General features: G+C 47.2%; 1 protein-coding gene across 4 annotated transcripts in view; it reads left to right on the plus strand.

Annotated features, from left to right (window-relative positions):
- FARS2 (phenylalanyl-tRNA synthetase 2, mitochondrial) overlaps positions 1-12,738 on the plus strand; it is a 406,264-nt gene that overhangs the window by 19,518 nt on the left and 374,008 nt on the right. The window contains exons 1-2 of one of the 4 annotated variants that reach the window (XM_036868396.1): positions 2,247-2,330; positions 4,408-4,517. The exons of 2 other annotated variants lie outside the window; for them this stretch is intronic. The gene's annotated coding sequence lies outside the window, so the exon portion shown is untranslated. Of the gene's footprint in view, positions 1-2,246; positions 2,331-4,407; positions 4,518-12,738 lie in introns of those variants that run through there. One more of the 4 variants, XM_036868395.1, reaches the window with a different exon arrangement.

Genomic DNA, 12,738 nt, shown 5'->3' on the forward strand with positions numbered 1-12,738 from the left:
GTGTTTGTACATGTAGGTATATGGTATATGTAGTATAAGCGTATAATAATGTTACTCTGTGTTCATATGTAGCTGCTGATTCAGAGTGACATAAAGGAGATTCTCTTAGGGACATCTGCCAGTGATCTTCCTTTGTTTTTTCAAAGAGAGGCACATTTGGGATTGATGTGGTCTCACATTTAGGTAACTTCATGCTAGTTGTGGGCACTGGACTGGGAAGATAGCTTTCTTCTCACGTTTGTGTGGATTCCTCCCCTTAGTCAGTTACCTTGGCGACAGGTGTGTGTGGAGGTGGGCGGTAGGGCGAGGGCCCTGCTGGACAAGGGGACAGATTGCTGAGATCAAAAGCAAGGGCATCCGGTTATTGCTGCTGTCTTGGAAAGTGAGGGCTGTGCTCCCCAGGAAGGAGGGACTTCTAGGGACTCTTGGATCAGCTGGTGTGTTTTTTCTAGTCTCTACTCTCGTTTGCTTTCCGTGTCTCCTTCCCTCTAACTAGTCCCTGGTTGTTGACCTCCAGGGGCTGATTAGTTTCGTGGGTCACTAAGAAAAGGTCAAGGGTTATAGCAGCAGGGCACTTCCTCTTCTGCTGCCTTCACTTAGTTTTCAACATGCTGGATGTTTAAAATGAAAGAGTCAGCAAGGTACCAGCAAATGCTCTTTAAAAATGTAGCCGCTGTTTTGTGTAGGATGTTCTGCCGGCCCCTCCTGCTACCCCCACCCCACCTTCACCCCCCGCCTCCCGGGTTTTCAAAGCCAGCATCATTACTAAGAGAAAACGTTTAGAAGTGGTTCCCTTTGATTAATGATAGGGTGTGTCATCTTCATATAGGAAATGTAGAGGCAAATATTATATTAGAGTTGGGTGGGGAGGGGCTGCTAATACAGCTATAAAACAGTTGTGTTTCTGTAAAGCTAACAAGTGCTATTCTGCTTTCATTGAGACGGAGATAGATGGTTACAGTGACCTGCCTCCTCTGTGCCAGGCATCCTCTGTTGAGAAAACCAGGATGAGTAAGACGTGGTCCCTACCCTCTAAGGACTTACCAGGGAGCTCCCCGCGCCATTTGACTTCTTAGCTATGGACTCTTCCAGGTCATCGGTCACGCCCGTCTCCCTCATTGTCCACCTGCAGGTGCCAAGGCAGCTGTTGTCTCACATCCTGGTGCACTTCCTCTTTGGAGTTCGGTGCTCTCTTTTCACACCTGCTACTCCAAGTGGGGTCCTAGGATGGCAGAGTTTCAGGTCCCCCGCCCCCCCATCTGTGTTATAACAGGAACCCCAGGTGACAGAGGACTTGTGCATTCAAAATGTGTTAACATGCAGATTCCATTTGAGTCGGGCTGGGGGTGCCTGAGAGGCTGCATTTCGAATGATCTCCCGCGTGATGCTGATGCTGGCCTGTGGGCCACACTGGCACCAGAAAGGCGTCACTCTACGAGCCTGCTTCATCTCCCGTGGTGTCAGAGGGCAGCGGGGATGCTTGCTCATCTGATGACGTGGGCTAGCACAGGCAGCTAACCGAGTGATCCGGACGGAACACTCTCACAGGGAGTCAAAGGTGTAAAAAGTGCCTGCTTGCCATGTGCTGGACACGGCTCCCAGATGCCTGTAGACACAGGGATCCGCCTCACGGTCGTATGAGGTAGGCACTGCCATTGTCTCTGTTTCACAGATGGGGCGATTGAGGCACGCAGAGGTTCCATAGCTTGACCCAAGTCGCACTTCCTAACAAGTGAACCGGCAGGGCTGTGAGCCCAGGCGGTGCGGCCTCAAGCGCCCACGCTGGCGTCAGATCGTGGTTCAGAGAGGACGGTGTCTGGGTTTCGGTGGTGGGCGCTTCCAGAAGGCAAGTGGAGTCCAGGTGTGTGGTCAGCATAAGGAGGCTTGAGCGGCAGGGTGGGGCTGTGCAGTCCTTGTTTAGTGGACAGGATTAGAGGGGGGTGGAGAGGCAGGTGGGGCGCCAGTGGCCGAGGAGCGGGAGGGCATGTGGGGCAGACTCGAATTAACAAGCATCACGCGGCGTCAGACGCTGGGGTCGACGCTCCTTGTTTCACTTAATCCTTATAGTGACCTGATGGCGTAGGTGCACGTTTTATAGAAAAAGAAACTGCAGTTGAGAGAGATTAAGCAATTTTCCCGAGGTCAACAGGGAGGAGGGTAACATAATTTGAATTTAAGTCAGTTTTGTCTAATTTCAAAATCTGTTTCTGAGACGTCTTTGCTCTGCTCCCTCCCTGGCAGGGACTCAGAGCAGAAATTGCGATACGGTGAGATCAGAACTTGGTCGCTGACCCTGCAGCATAAAGAGGTCCTCGGCCGCGGGGATGAGGGTAAGAGCACGAGAGCAGGGAAGCAGAGAACCTGCGCGACCCCTCAGTGCTGGCAGTTTAGGCAGGCTGGAGCTCCTTAAATCTCCCTGCGCGGGGCTGGTCCCCGGCTGGACACAGGGGGAACCTGCAGATGGGGTTCAGTGGCCCCAGGTTGGGATCAGTGTCCATCTGGAGGAACGTTTGTTGGGGCTGGACCCCTCTTCCTGAGCTGCGTCCTCCATCCCCACGCCAGCCCTGGAGAGGCAGCTCTGCCCTCGTCCGGGCGCCCGTTTCTGAGACCCCCGAGTGGCAGCGTCAGCGCTGCCGCTTCCTCTGTTTCACCAGAGGCGACAGGTGGTTTCTGCCCTCTCCCCCGATCTTTATGATGATGGCGTTTCTTGGCGCAGACGTTCCTCATTGCTCCAGACGTGAAAATCTGAGCTTAGCTTTAAATAAATTATCGAACAGCCCCGTGTGACCCCATATAAATCTGGTAAACAGATAACTAAGCTGACAGCAAGTGCGGTGTGCCCGGGAAATTCTTGGCCTCGGGATGCTGGTAATGGAGGGGATTGACTGGGGTTAGCAGATGGGCGCTGCTCATATTTTCCCTAATCACTGACAGGCGCACACACTGCCTGGTGGCTCTCTGTGGAGCTGCTCTGTGCACACGCTCCCGGCCCCCAGGGTGTGGAGGGCCCTGTCCCCTCCCCGCCGCGGAAGGTAGCAGGCTGGGCTTTCTGATGTGGTCCCTTTCCTCTTCATCCTCACGATCAAGGCCTGCGTTCATATTTCCGAAGATTATCTTTAAATGGTAGAAGCATCAGTGCTGTATCACAAAAAGCTAAGAAACAGAACAGGAGAAAACACCCCCTTCACTGTCCGAAAACAATGATTATCAGTTTTTAATATTATCAGTTTTTTCTTCAGTGATTTTTACATCGTTGTATCTATTGTTTTGCATCTGCATTTCCCCTTATTGCTACATAATCTTCATCATTACCGTTTTAATGGTTGCATTCTCTGTTGTGATTCTATACCATTAAGTAATTAACTCTGTTGTTGATGAGTATCTTGCTCCCAGCTTTTCACAGTTATTAATAACACCACAAGGTATATCTTTGTGCATGTAGCTATTTCCACAGTTTGAATTAGTTTCTTATGACAGAGTCCCTAGTGGTATTAGTAGGTCAAAGAGTATGAACAGTTTTATGGCTTCTAAAGCATATTGCCAGATTGCTTTCCAGAGGAGTGGAACCAGTTTACAGTGCCATCACAAAGTCGTTTGTTTCCCAGATGGCCAGCTAGGATTAGGGATGCAGCCTCTCACAGCGGGAGAGGAGCAGGAGGTGTGAGTGTCTGTAAAGCTTGCTGGGTCGTATGCGCACTGACTTAAGCCTCAGTGACACTGCGCATTGTTCTTCTTAGTAGGAATATACTAGATGTCCAATGCCAATGTCAGTCATGCAGTTCAGAGTTTAGTATAGCAGTGTGGTAGACATGGAGTAAAGCAAGTGTATATATTTCCTGTTTCCCTGGAATTTGAAATTTTTAAAAAGTTGGCAAAGGTGAATTGGCAAGGGCTTTCAGCCACTGTGACGAGGGTCTGAGGGGCCCCCGGCTTTTCGGGAATACCTAATGGTTTGGAGGTGAAGGTGGAAGTCGAGGAGGTTAGGGGGACAGGCGGGAGGAGGGCATTGGAAGTGCCCGGGCACGTGCTCAGGAGCGAGCCTAACCTGGCAGCAAAATTAACCTCACCTGCTCACTGCAGTCTTTAGGCTGCTGAGTGGAATGCTGTGTTGAGAAGGATTTTGGGTCCCATCTAGGCTTCGTGGGAAAGGAACTGTGATTAACTAGCAGTTTGTTCTAGATCTTTGTCATAGCAGTTTTCTTCAATTCTTTATATTTCCCTTTGGATTGTAAACATTAAATGCCTTTAAGTAGAGACCGGGCCTTTTGAAGTTGTTCATTTTTATATCCGTCCCGTAAAGTATCTAGCACATGGTTTTGTATATTATGATGTAAGTGATGGTTTTGTGCTTGCTAATAGAATGATGAATGAATGAGGGAAATTTATACCCTGTCTTCATGGTTCCAGGAGTTGTACCGGAGCCCTGTGGTCAAGTGATGGGTCCCACGTGTAGAACCTGCAGCAGATGCTCTCAGGGGTAAAGGAAGAGGAAATTTGAGCTGAGAAATTTAGGAAAGGTAATGCTGGAAAAGACCTTTGATTTATATATATATGTACACCTCCCAAGTCACCTGTCGGGACCTCCTTGTTCGACAGATGGAGAAGCTGAGCCCTTAAGGATGAGTGTCTTCCCCACGGTCCCTCAGAGAGTGGACGGCAGCTGGGAGCTCAGACCTGGACCTTCTGGCTCCTGGCCCGGCGCCCTTTACGCTACGCTGTGTGGGGGGAACTTGGGGTGCTTGTTTTGCTACTTCCATGCCCCCATGCCCTCAACCGATGTATATTTGGAGTGTTCTTTGCTATATGCGCACATTTTTTTCTCCCTTTTGGCTGCATAGAAATGTGTTTGGAGATTGTGACCTTGATGCAACAGTCAGACTGGGGTCCAGAGCAGTAAAAGCCTAGAGATTTGTCTTGAGAGCCAAGAGATAGTGCAGGATCAAAACCCAATTCCCTACCAAATCACAGCTTCATAGTATCTCCGAGTTTGAATATAAACTTTTTTTCATTTCAAGGAAAGAATGTTCAATGTTAGTTGTGGTCCATGATTTGAGTGTGTATTTGCCACAGTTGTGATTCTTATAAAACTCTCTTTATGGTCCATATGCGCAGAGTAGAGGTTTAGGGTCGTCAAGGGAGCATTAACTTTGGAAGCTGACAGCAGAAGCCCTGCATCGGCTGTGCTGCTTCCCGGCGCTTCCTCTCCAGCGCCCCCTGACCCCCGCAAGAGGACAGCACGTTGGTCATTGGCGTTCTGAAGCTCAGGGCTTTACGAGTGAGAAAGCACGTGTGGTGAACGTCAGAGCAGGAGAATCGTCAGCCCACCGCTTCCTTGACGCCGTGCGGTGTCCACCCTGGGACTTGAGCCGTGTGTGGGACCTGGTGCCTGCTCAGCCCTTGGCGGCTCCAGGCCCCTTGGAAGTGATGTCAACCTCGCAAGCTGCCCGTGGTCATAGCTACTGGGTAATCGGGTTTGGAATTGATGGGTATTCACGTTTCAAGAGGGCTTTTCCTATGTTTCTGTAACTTTCCAGTCTAAACGTTTGTCCTTGGTGTGACTGGATAGCTCTTTTCTGTGTGGTGCTGGAGTGTTTAAAACCGGCTCTGTGTGTAAACTGCTTTCTTCCTGGGAGAGCACAGGGTAATCTACTTAGGCCCACTTGTGGCCTAGTGGACAGGATGACTTTTCTCCACATCCCCACGAAACTAGCTCCATCCTGCCTTCTGTGTGGGAGCTGCCAATGTGGTTATTATTCAGTGCAAAGCAGCTGGGAGAGACTTATGACCTGCTGATAGCATTTTGCTGTAACATGCTGAGGTTGGCACCTTTTACTTTGTCTGGTCTTGGCGCGGGGTTAAAGTTGTTTTCAGGATAGGAACTAGAAGCTTATTCTCAAAAATTTAGACAAAAAGGAAAAATTGAAAGATGAGAGAAAATTTATTCAAGTTCCCTCCACCTGAATGTAAACCATTCATAACATTAAAATTTTTTCTTTCATTCTTTTCTCCTGTATAATTTTTTTGTGGTTCTAGACTGTTTATGAAATTTTTACCTTTTTCTTTTACTTAACATCTATATTTTTCCTCGTTATTATAGAATTTCCTTTACAGAAGTTTAATTTTTCATTGATAGGCCTTTATTGAAATGTCTGCTTGTTCCATCAGCATTGGGCCAGAGACTCGTCCTTTTCCATCCACGGGACTCTGGCTGTCCCGAGTGTTATTATTTTTAACACAACAAAGGGTTTTCTCTATATGAGACGACAGGGCTTTCTTTCTCTTTTAACTTCTGTGTGTTAAGACATACACACATGTATGCAACCCTGATAAATGTTACTAAGGAAAAAAAGACTTAAACGGAGTTTTCTTTATTTGTAGATTGTGGTGTTGAACTCAGATCAACTTATTTCTAGCCTGTCCTCTTTAGATATATGAACCTCTTAAGACTGAGACCTTTTCAGCTTTTGACCATGCTGGCTTAGTCAGCTGGGGAGAGGACCATGAGCCTCTTTTTAAGCATGGGCGCGGAGGGTGAGTGAGAGCCTAAAGGTCTGTAGGTGATGGGCAGTGGGGCCCGTGGTGGGGTCTAGCTGTCAAAAATGAGAGACAAAAGCCAGCCACAGACTGCATTCTCCCATAATTGTAATGCATTTTTGATCCGTATTGATGTAATATATCCATTGTGGCTCCATGTGATTCACCCGCTGTAGGTTTGTTTGGGGGTAAAAGTGAGTTTAAGTAACTTTGCATGCATCCTAGGATCTACTGAATGTTTTTGGGTTTTATGCAGTACACATATATATTCATCCGCAAACCAAATTTAGGCATGTAAAGCTCTTTGACTTCTAATGAGCATTTTAGATGTGTGCAGTGTCTGAAGCTTGTAGATAATTTAGAAACAAGCAAATAACTTGGGACCATCTTCTGGAAGCAACTCAGATTATGAGTGAAGCTGCCATCCTTCCAAGGGTGCCTTTTGAATTTAAAGCACGGCAGTTTCTTTCCTAGTATCCATTTACCCAGAAATTAAAGTATAACAATTCCAATAAGTATGTCTTCTGGGCTTTGCTTACTATTAATGTATACTAAGTCTCATAACCTGTATTTGTGGAGTATTTTTTTGTGTTTCAGGTGAGCTTTCTGTACATTCTCAGTCACGCTTCATAACGGCCCTGGGAAGCGTGGACTGGGAGATGTCTTTATTGCCTGAGGACTTACTGTTGGACGTCTGAGGACAATGTTGCCACCTCAGAAAAGACGCTAACGGTGACGCAGAGTATAGAGTGACCCGGCAGAGAGAGCCCAGGGGATATCAGCACTTAAAGATGGGGCGCGTTTCTGTAGCTGCTGGGAATGTGCTCATCGAGGAGGGTTTTGAAAAGTTGGGTTATTCCCAGGGTGTGCTCGAAAGCGAGGGGCTCTTTCTTCCTGCCCCCTGTTCTGGGCTGTCACTTCTTAAAGAACCATCTCCCAGATTTTCAGGAGCACAGTGCTTACTGTTGATTTATCCATTTTAAAGGGGTCCAACCTGGACTTGAATAAAAAGTTGGGTGTCCAGAGAGTGCTGGAGACCAGTGTTGGGCAGTGAAATCATGGTCCCTTTCCTTAGGAGCTGCTTGCTTGGGATGCGTGGTCACTAGGAGGTCACGTCCCTGCTCCCAGAGCCTTGGGTTAGGCAGGGGAAACCGAAGGTTGACAGCAGACCCAGCGCCTGGTCTTTGGTGGTATAACAGGGGAAGGACAAGTTGCCATAGAGCACGGGGGCATGGCCTCTAACCCGGGTTTGAGGATTATGAGTGTGAGTGTGTGTGTGTGTGTGTGTGTGTGTGTGTGTCTGGCAGGTGGTGGTGCTGAAGACTGGCCCTCGCCCGCAGACGTTACGGCTCCACGGGTGCGGGGACTGCTGCAGCACTGGGAATTGTAACGCTTCCCAGATCTCAATGGACAGCAAAATCTGTGAGCCTCCAAGCCTTATAATCACGCGAGGCATATGGATTTTATCCGTGGAGACGTTCTTGGTATTAACGAGCCACCGAAGGACTTTAACCGGGAGAGTGACTTGATTAGACCTATGAATTTGCAAGATCTTGCTGCTGGTTTTGGGGAAGATGGACTGGGGAGGCTAAGCCTGGGGGCAGTGAAGCGAGTTAGGGAGCCCCTGTAGAAGAAGGTGGCCTGATGGAGGGGGTGGCAGTAGAGATGGAAGGAGGTGGGTGGATCCCAGATGGAAGAGCTGGATTCAGCAGAGCTTGTGATGGGGGCGGGTGTGGGGCAGAGGAGGGTGACCAGTTGACTGAGGGGGGTGGGACTGGGGAGAGGAGGGATGATGTTGGGGAAGGAGTGGGTTGTTTCCGTGTTCAGTAGGGATCAGCGGCTCCGCCAGTTTCTCCTTCCAAGAAATAGCTCAGGAAAGTCCATTAGCTGTTTGCTAAGCTCTGACTTCACTTGATAAACTGCCTGTAGTCTGACTTCTCCTCAGGTAGAGTCTCATTATATCTTGTTCCACCTCAGTTTGCGCGGGTACATGTTTTTCTTCTAATGATTAATCATCTTGCGTATCTTATTTGCATAAGGGCTCAGTTTCGGGGGCTTCTCCCCACACTTGTGATCAGCGGAAGTCCCGGTGGCATGGGGCTTACCAGCGGCTCAGGGGCATCCAAAGATCTGCAGCTCCCTTTTGTCAAGATTGAGCAATAGTTGGGGAAGTATAGATTCATTACTCTTTCATTTAATTGAATTACAAATTTATATTACTTTTATCTGAAAAGTTTTTGGAGACTTTTGAGTCAAATTTCGTATAGTAATCTGGAGTTTTTTGAGAAAGAAAGAAATCTATGTCACAAAAGTTCAGGGACTTCCCTGGTGGCACAGTGGATAAGAATCCACCTGCCAATGCAAGGGACACGGGTTCGAGCCCTGGTCCGGGAAGATCCCACATGTCGCAGAGCAACTAAGCCCGTGTGCCACAGCTGCTGAGCCTGCGAGCCACAACTACTGAAGCCCACGCACCTAGAGCCCGTGCTCCACAACAAGAGAAGCCACCGCAATGAGAAGCCCACGCACCGCAACGAAGAGTAGCCCCCGCTCTCCGTGACTAGAAAAAGCCCACGTGCAGCAACAGAGACCCAATGCAGCCACAGATAAATAAATAAATAAATAAATTTATTAAAACAAAAACAAAAATTCAGTTGTGCTTTATTTTAAGAAAACCCAATACAGAAAAGTCTTAAATGACAAAGCAGGCGAATTCTGGGTAGAGATAACTGGTGGTTGATGGTGTTGCTTCGTGGATTCTTGGCTTTGTGACTGGATGTGCTTTAGGGATCTTTTGTAATGTAAGGGTTCTATGTTTACATGGCTTGGATTTCAGGAATAATCTTTTGGAATAAGGAACGGCCTACCTGGCTATTATTTAATCAACTAATATTGTTATGAGAATCTTGGGTAAGCATTATTAAGGATTAAGACCCTTCGCCGCCACGGAATGCTGGATACTGTCAGACAAGGAGAATCTTTCTTTATGTATGTGATGCCTGACCTTTGCCCTTTACTGTAGTTTTTGTATAAAGCTGTCCCATCTCTTTCTTTGCACATAGTGCCTGCAGAAATGCCTAGTGAAATCTAACTCTGTGTGTGACGTTTTGGTCTGTTGACATAAATATGATTCGAAAGTCATACATTATATGTAATGAAATTCACTATAGATTTACCTAGGTAAATGAATGAGTTTTGAAGCCAGAAATCATAGAGGGAGATGAGAAATTCACTTGAGTGAGAAAAAGGAACAAAGAGAAATTATCGTAATACAATCTGAAAAAAAGAACCCACATCTGAAAAATACAAGACCTACACATTAAGTATTTGCAGTGAAGTAATATCTCTCCCCCATCTTTCAAAGGAAGACTTGACATGCCAGCAATAAAACATATATTTCCCAAAGCGTCAGGATCTACTGTTGGCAACATATCATTTTGAAATGAATTTGTTTGCTTTATTTCTAAAGAGTAGACTGGTTTTTAAAGAAAAGGGGAACAGAGGGCACCAGAATCCCTAATGCTTTTGTGATGGGCTGGTCATATATGCATGTTCAGAGGCAAATGACCGTGATAAACTACCATACAGGAACCTGCTTCATTTCCATGAAGTCATTTCCCTCCTGCCACCTTGCGTGGCGTCAACAGATGAGTCGTGCGTGAGACATAAAGCAGTGTACTGCTGGCGCTCACTCTGTCGTCTTGTGAGGGCATCACTACGGCGAGGGGTGCCGGTGGCTATCCAGATGCTTAACTGGCAGCCTTAACTGACTGATGGAGCCAGATCCCTGCTGGCTGACATCTGCTTTTAGAAGTTACTTATAAAGAAAAGATCACTCTAATCAAAACAGCCAGAGAGAATTTTAGATGTCAGATATACTACTCCCAGATTCATCTAGGGCGAGTGGCACTGGAGGAGGGATTAGCTCCTTCTCTAAACACTTGTTTGTGTTGAGTGTGTTTTTCCTATGTGTAAATCGTACTTTCGAATACATGTTATAAGCAAAACATTTGAAACAGACATAGATTCTTGAAGTTTTGAACATTGTAAAGGAGTCTCTAAAACTACCAAAACGACACATTAACAGACGGAAGAAATTGATAGGACCACGTGTAAAGAGCTTGGAAGGCCACACTCCTGTCCTCAAAGTAAGAAAACAAGCTCAGCAGACTGAAAGTCAGCAGCTCTTCTTAGGTTCCTCAGAGAACTGACGTCCCGCGGTAAACAGCTGCCCCGAGGAGTGGACAGAGAAGTGGGTACCGAGACTCGCAGTGTCCTCGAGGCAGAGGTCCGGGAGCAGAGCGCCCCTGCCCCCAGCGCCCCAGCACTGGTAGGGACAGTTCAACCGTGACGGGTGATGGCTGGGCGCTTGGCCGGCACGAGCCAGGAGCCCCGCCGGAGTCTCAGAAAAACCCTCTCCTGCGCCTGGCAGTGGGAAGGGAAGGGTCTCCAGTTTGAAATAGAGCCAGAGCATTCTGTGCTCTCATTTTACCAAAATTAAAACTGTTTTACCAAAGCTCGACAGACTTGGCTTTACCAGAACCTAAGTGACTTGGGGGGACGGGATGTACCCGCTTCCACTCCCCTCTAGGCTTCTGGTCTCGCCTAATCGGGGGGAAAGCTTGTACCTGGGAAAGTCTCAGTCCAGGGGCACAGGCTCAGGGAAAGACTGAGAGCCGAGCCTAGCACCGCAGGGGGCTTCCCGCGCCCAGCACGCTACTACAGCCTCAGCCTCCTGGATCGTAACGAGGGGTGACAGCTGGAAAAACTGCAAGGCCCAGACCCTGCTTAAGGGGAAGCCAAAGACAGTGGGGAAGACGAGGCGAGGACCCCTCAGTCTCTGACACGTGCAGCCACGGCCAACAGTAAACCCAGCCTGCTCCAGCCAGAGAAACATAAAACCTAACACTAGAGGCCTGGCTCCCTCAGTTCCTTCTACACAATACATCATGGCTGGCTTTCAGCAAAAAAATTACAAAGCACACCAAAAGGCAGAACACACTTTGAAGAGGCAAGTGAAGCATCAGAATCAGAGTTGGATACGGCAGAGATTTTTGAGGTATCGGACTGGGCATTTAAAGTAGAAATGATTTGGGCTCTAATATGCTAAGGGCTCTAATGGAAAAGGTGGACAAAATACAAGAACAGGTGGGTGTAAGCAGAGAGATAGAAACTCTGGAAAGAATCAAAAGTTAACGCTAGAAATAAAAAACACCATTACGGAAATGAAGACTGCCTTTTGGCTTATGGGTAGACTGAGCTGGGCCAAGGAAACAGTCAGTGAGATACATCAGTAGAAATTTCTCAAACTGAAAGGCAAAGGGAAAAAAGAATGAAAAATACCAAAACAGAATACCTGTGAACTGTAGGACAACTATAAAAGATGTAATACATGTGTAATGAGAATACTGACAGGAAAAGAAAGAGAAAGGAAAAGAAGAAATATTTGAAGTAATAATGGCTGAAAAATTCCCCCAAATTGATGATAGCCATCAAACCACTCCTCTAGGAAGCTCAGAGAACATTATGCAGGCAAATTCCGAAAAATCTACACTTAGACCTATTATATTCAAACTGCAGAAAATCAAAGACAAAGAGAACATCTTGAAGAAAGCCAGAGGAAATAAACACCTTACCTATAGAGGGACAAGGATAAAAATTCCATCTGGTTTTTCACAAATCATGCATGCAAGAAAGAAAAGCTCACCCACTTAGAATCAGTGAAATTGTCCGTTAAAAGTGAAGGAGGAATAGACTTTCTCAAACAAACAAAAATTGAGGGAATTAGTCACCAGCAGATCTGCCTGGCTAGAAGTGTTAAGAGAAGTTCTTCAGAGCAAAGGAAAATGATGTAGGTCAGAGACTCTGATGTGCATAAAGAAAGGAAGAGTGTGAGAGGAGGAATAAGTGAAGGGGCCTCTCGGTTCCCGCCCCTGATGCTGTCCTCACGTCCAGCACCCATGTTCCCACCCATGCTGAACAATACAAACACGAAGAACAGTGCATTGTTGGTTCAGAAAAGGAAGAGACGCTTTCTCGACCCACAGCTGCAACTGAAACGGACACAGCAAGTTCTCTGGCTCATGGAAGAGAGAAACTGCTCCAAAGACTCTGGGCAGCACTGCAAATAAGGAGTGAAAATATGATGAAAGCCGCCTTCCCCTTGGCTTTATGGCTTTATAGACATTAGTAATGTGCCTTATC

The sequence above is a fragment of the Balaenoptera musculus genome, chromosome 11, assembly GCF_009873245.2.
Source record: "Balaenoptera musculus isolate JJ_BM4_2016_0621 chromosome 11, mBalMus1.pri.v3, whole genome shotgun sequence".
Classification (NCBI taxonomy): domain Eukaryota; kingdom Metazoa; phylum Chordata; class Mammalia; order Artiodactyla; family Balaenopteridae; genus Balaenoptera; species Balaenoptera musculus.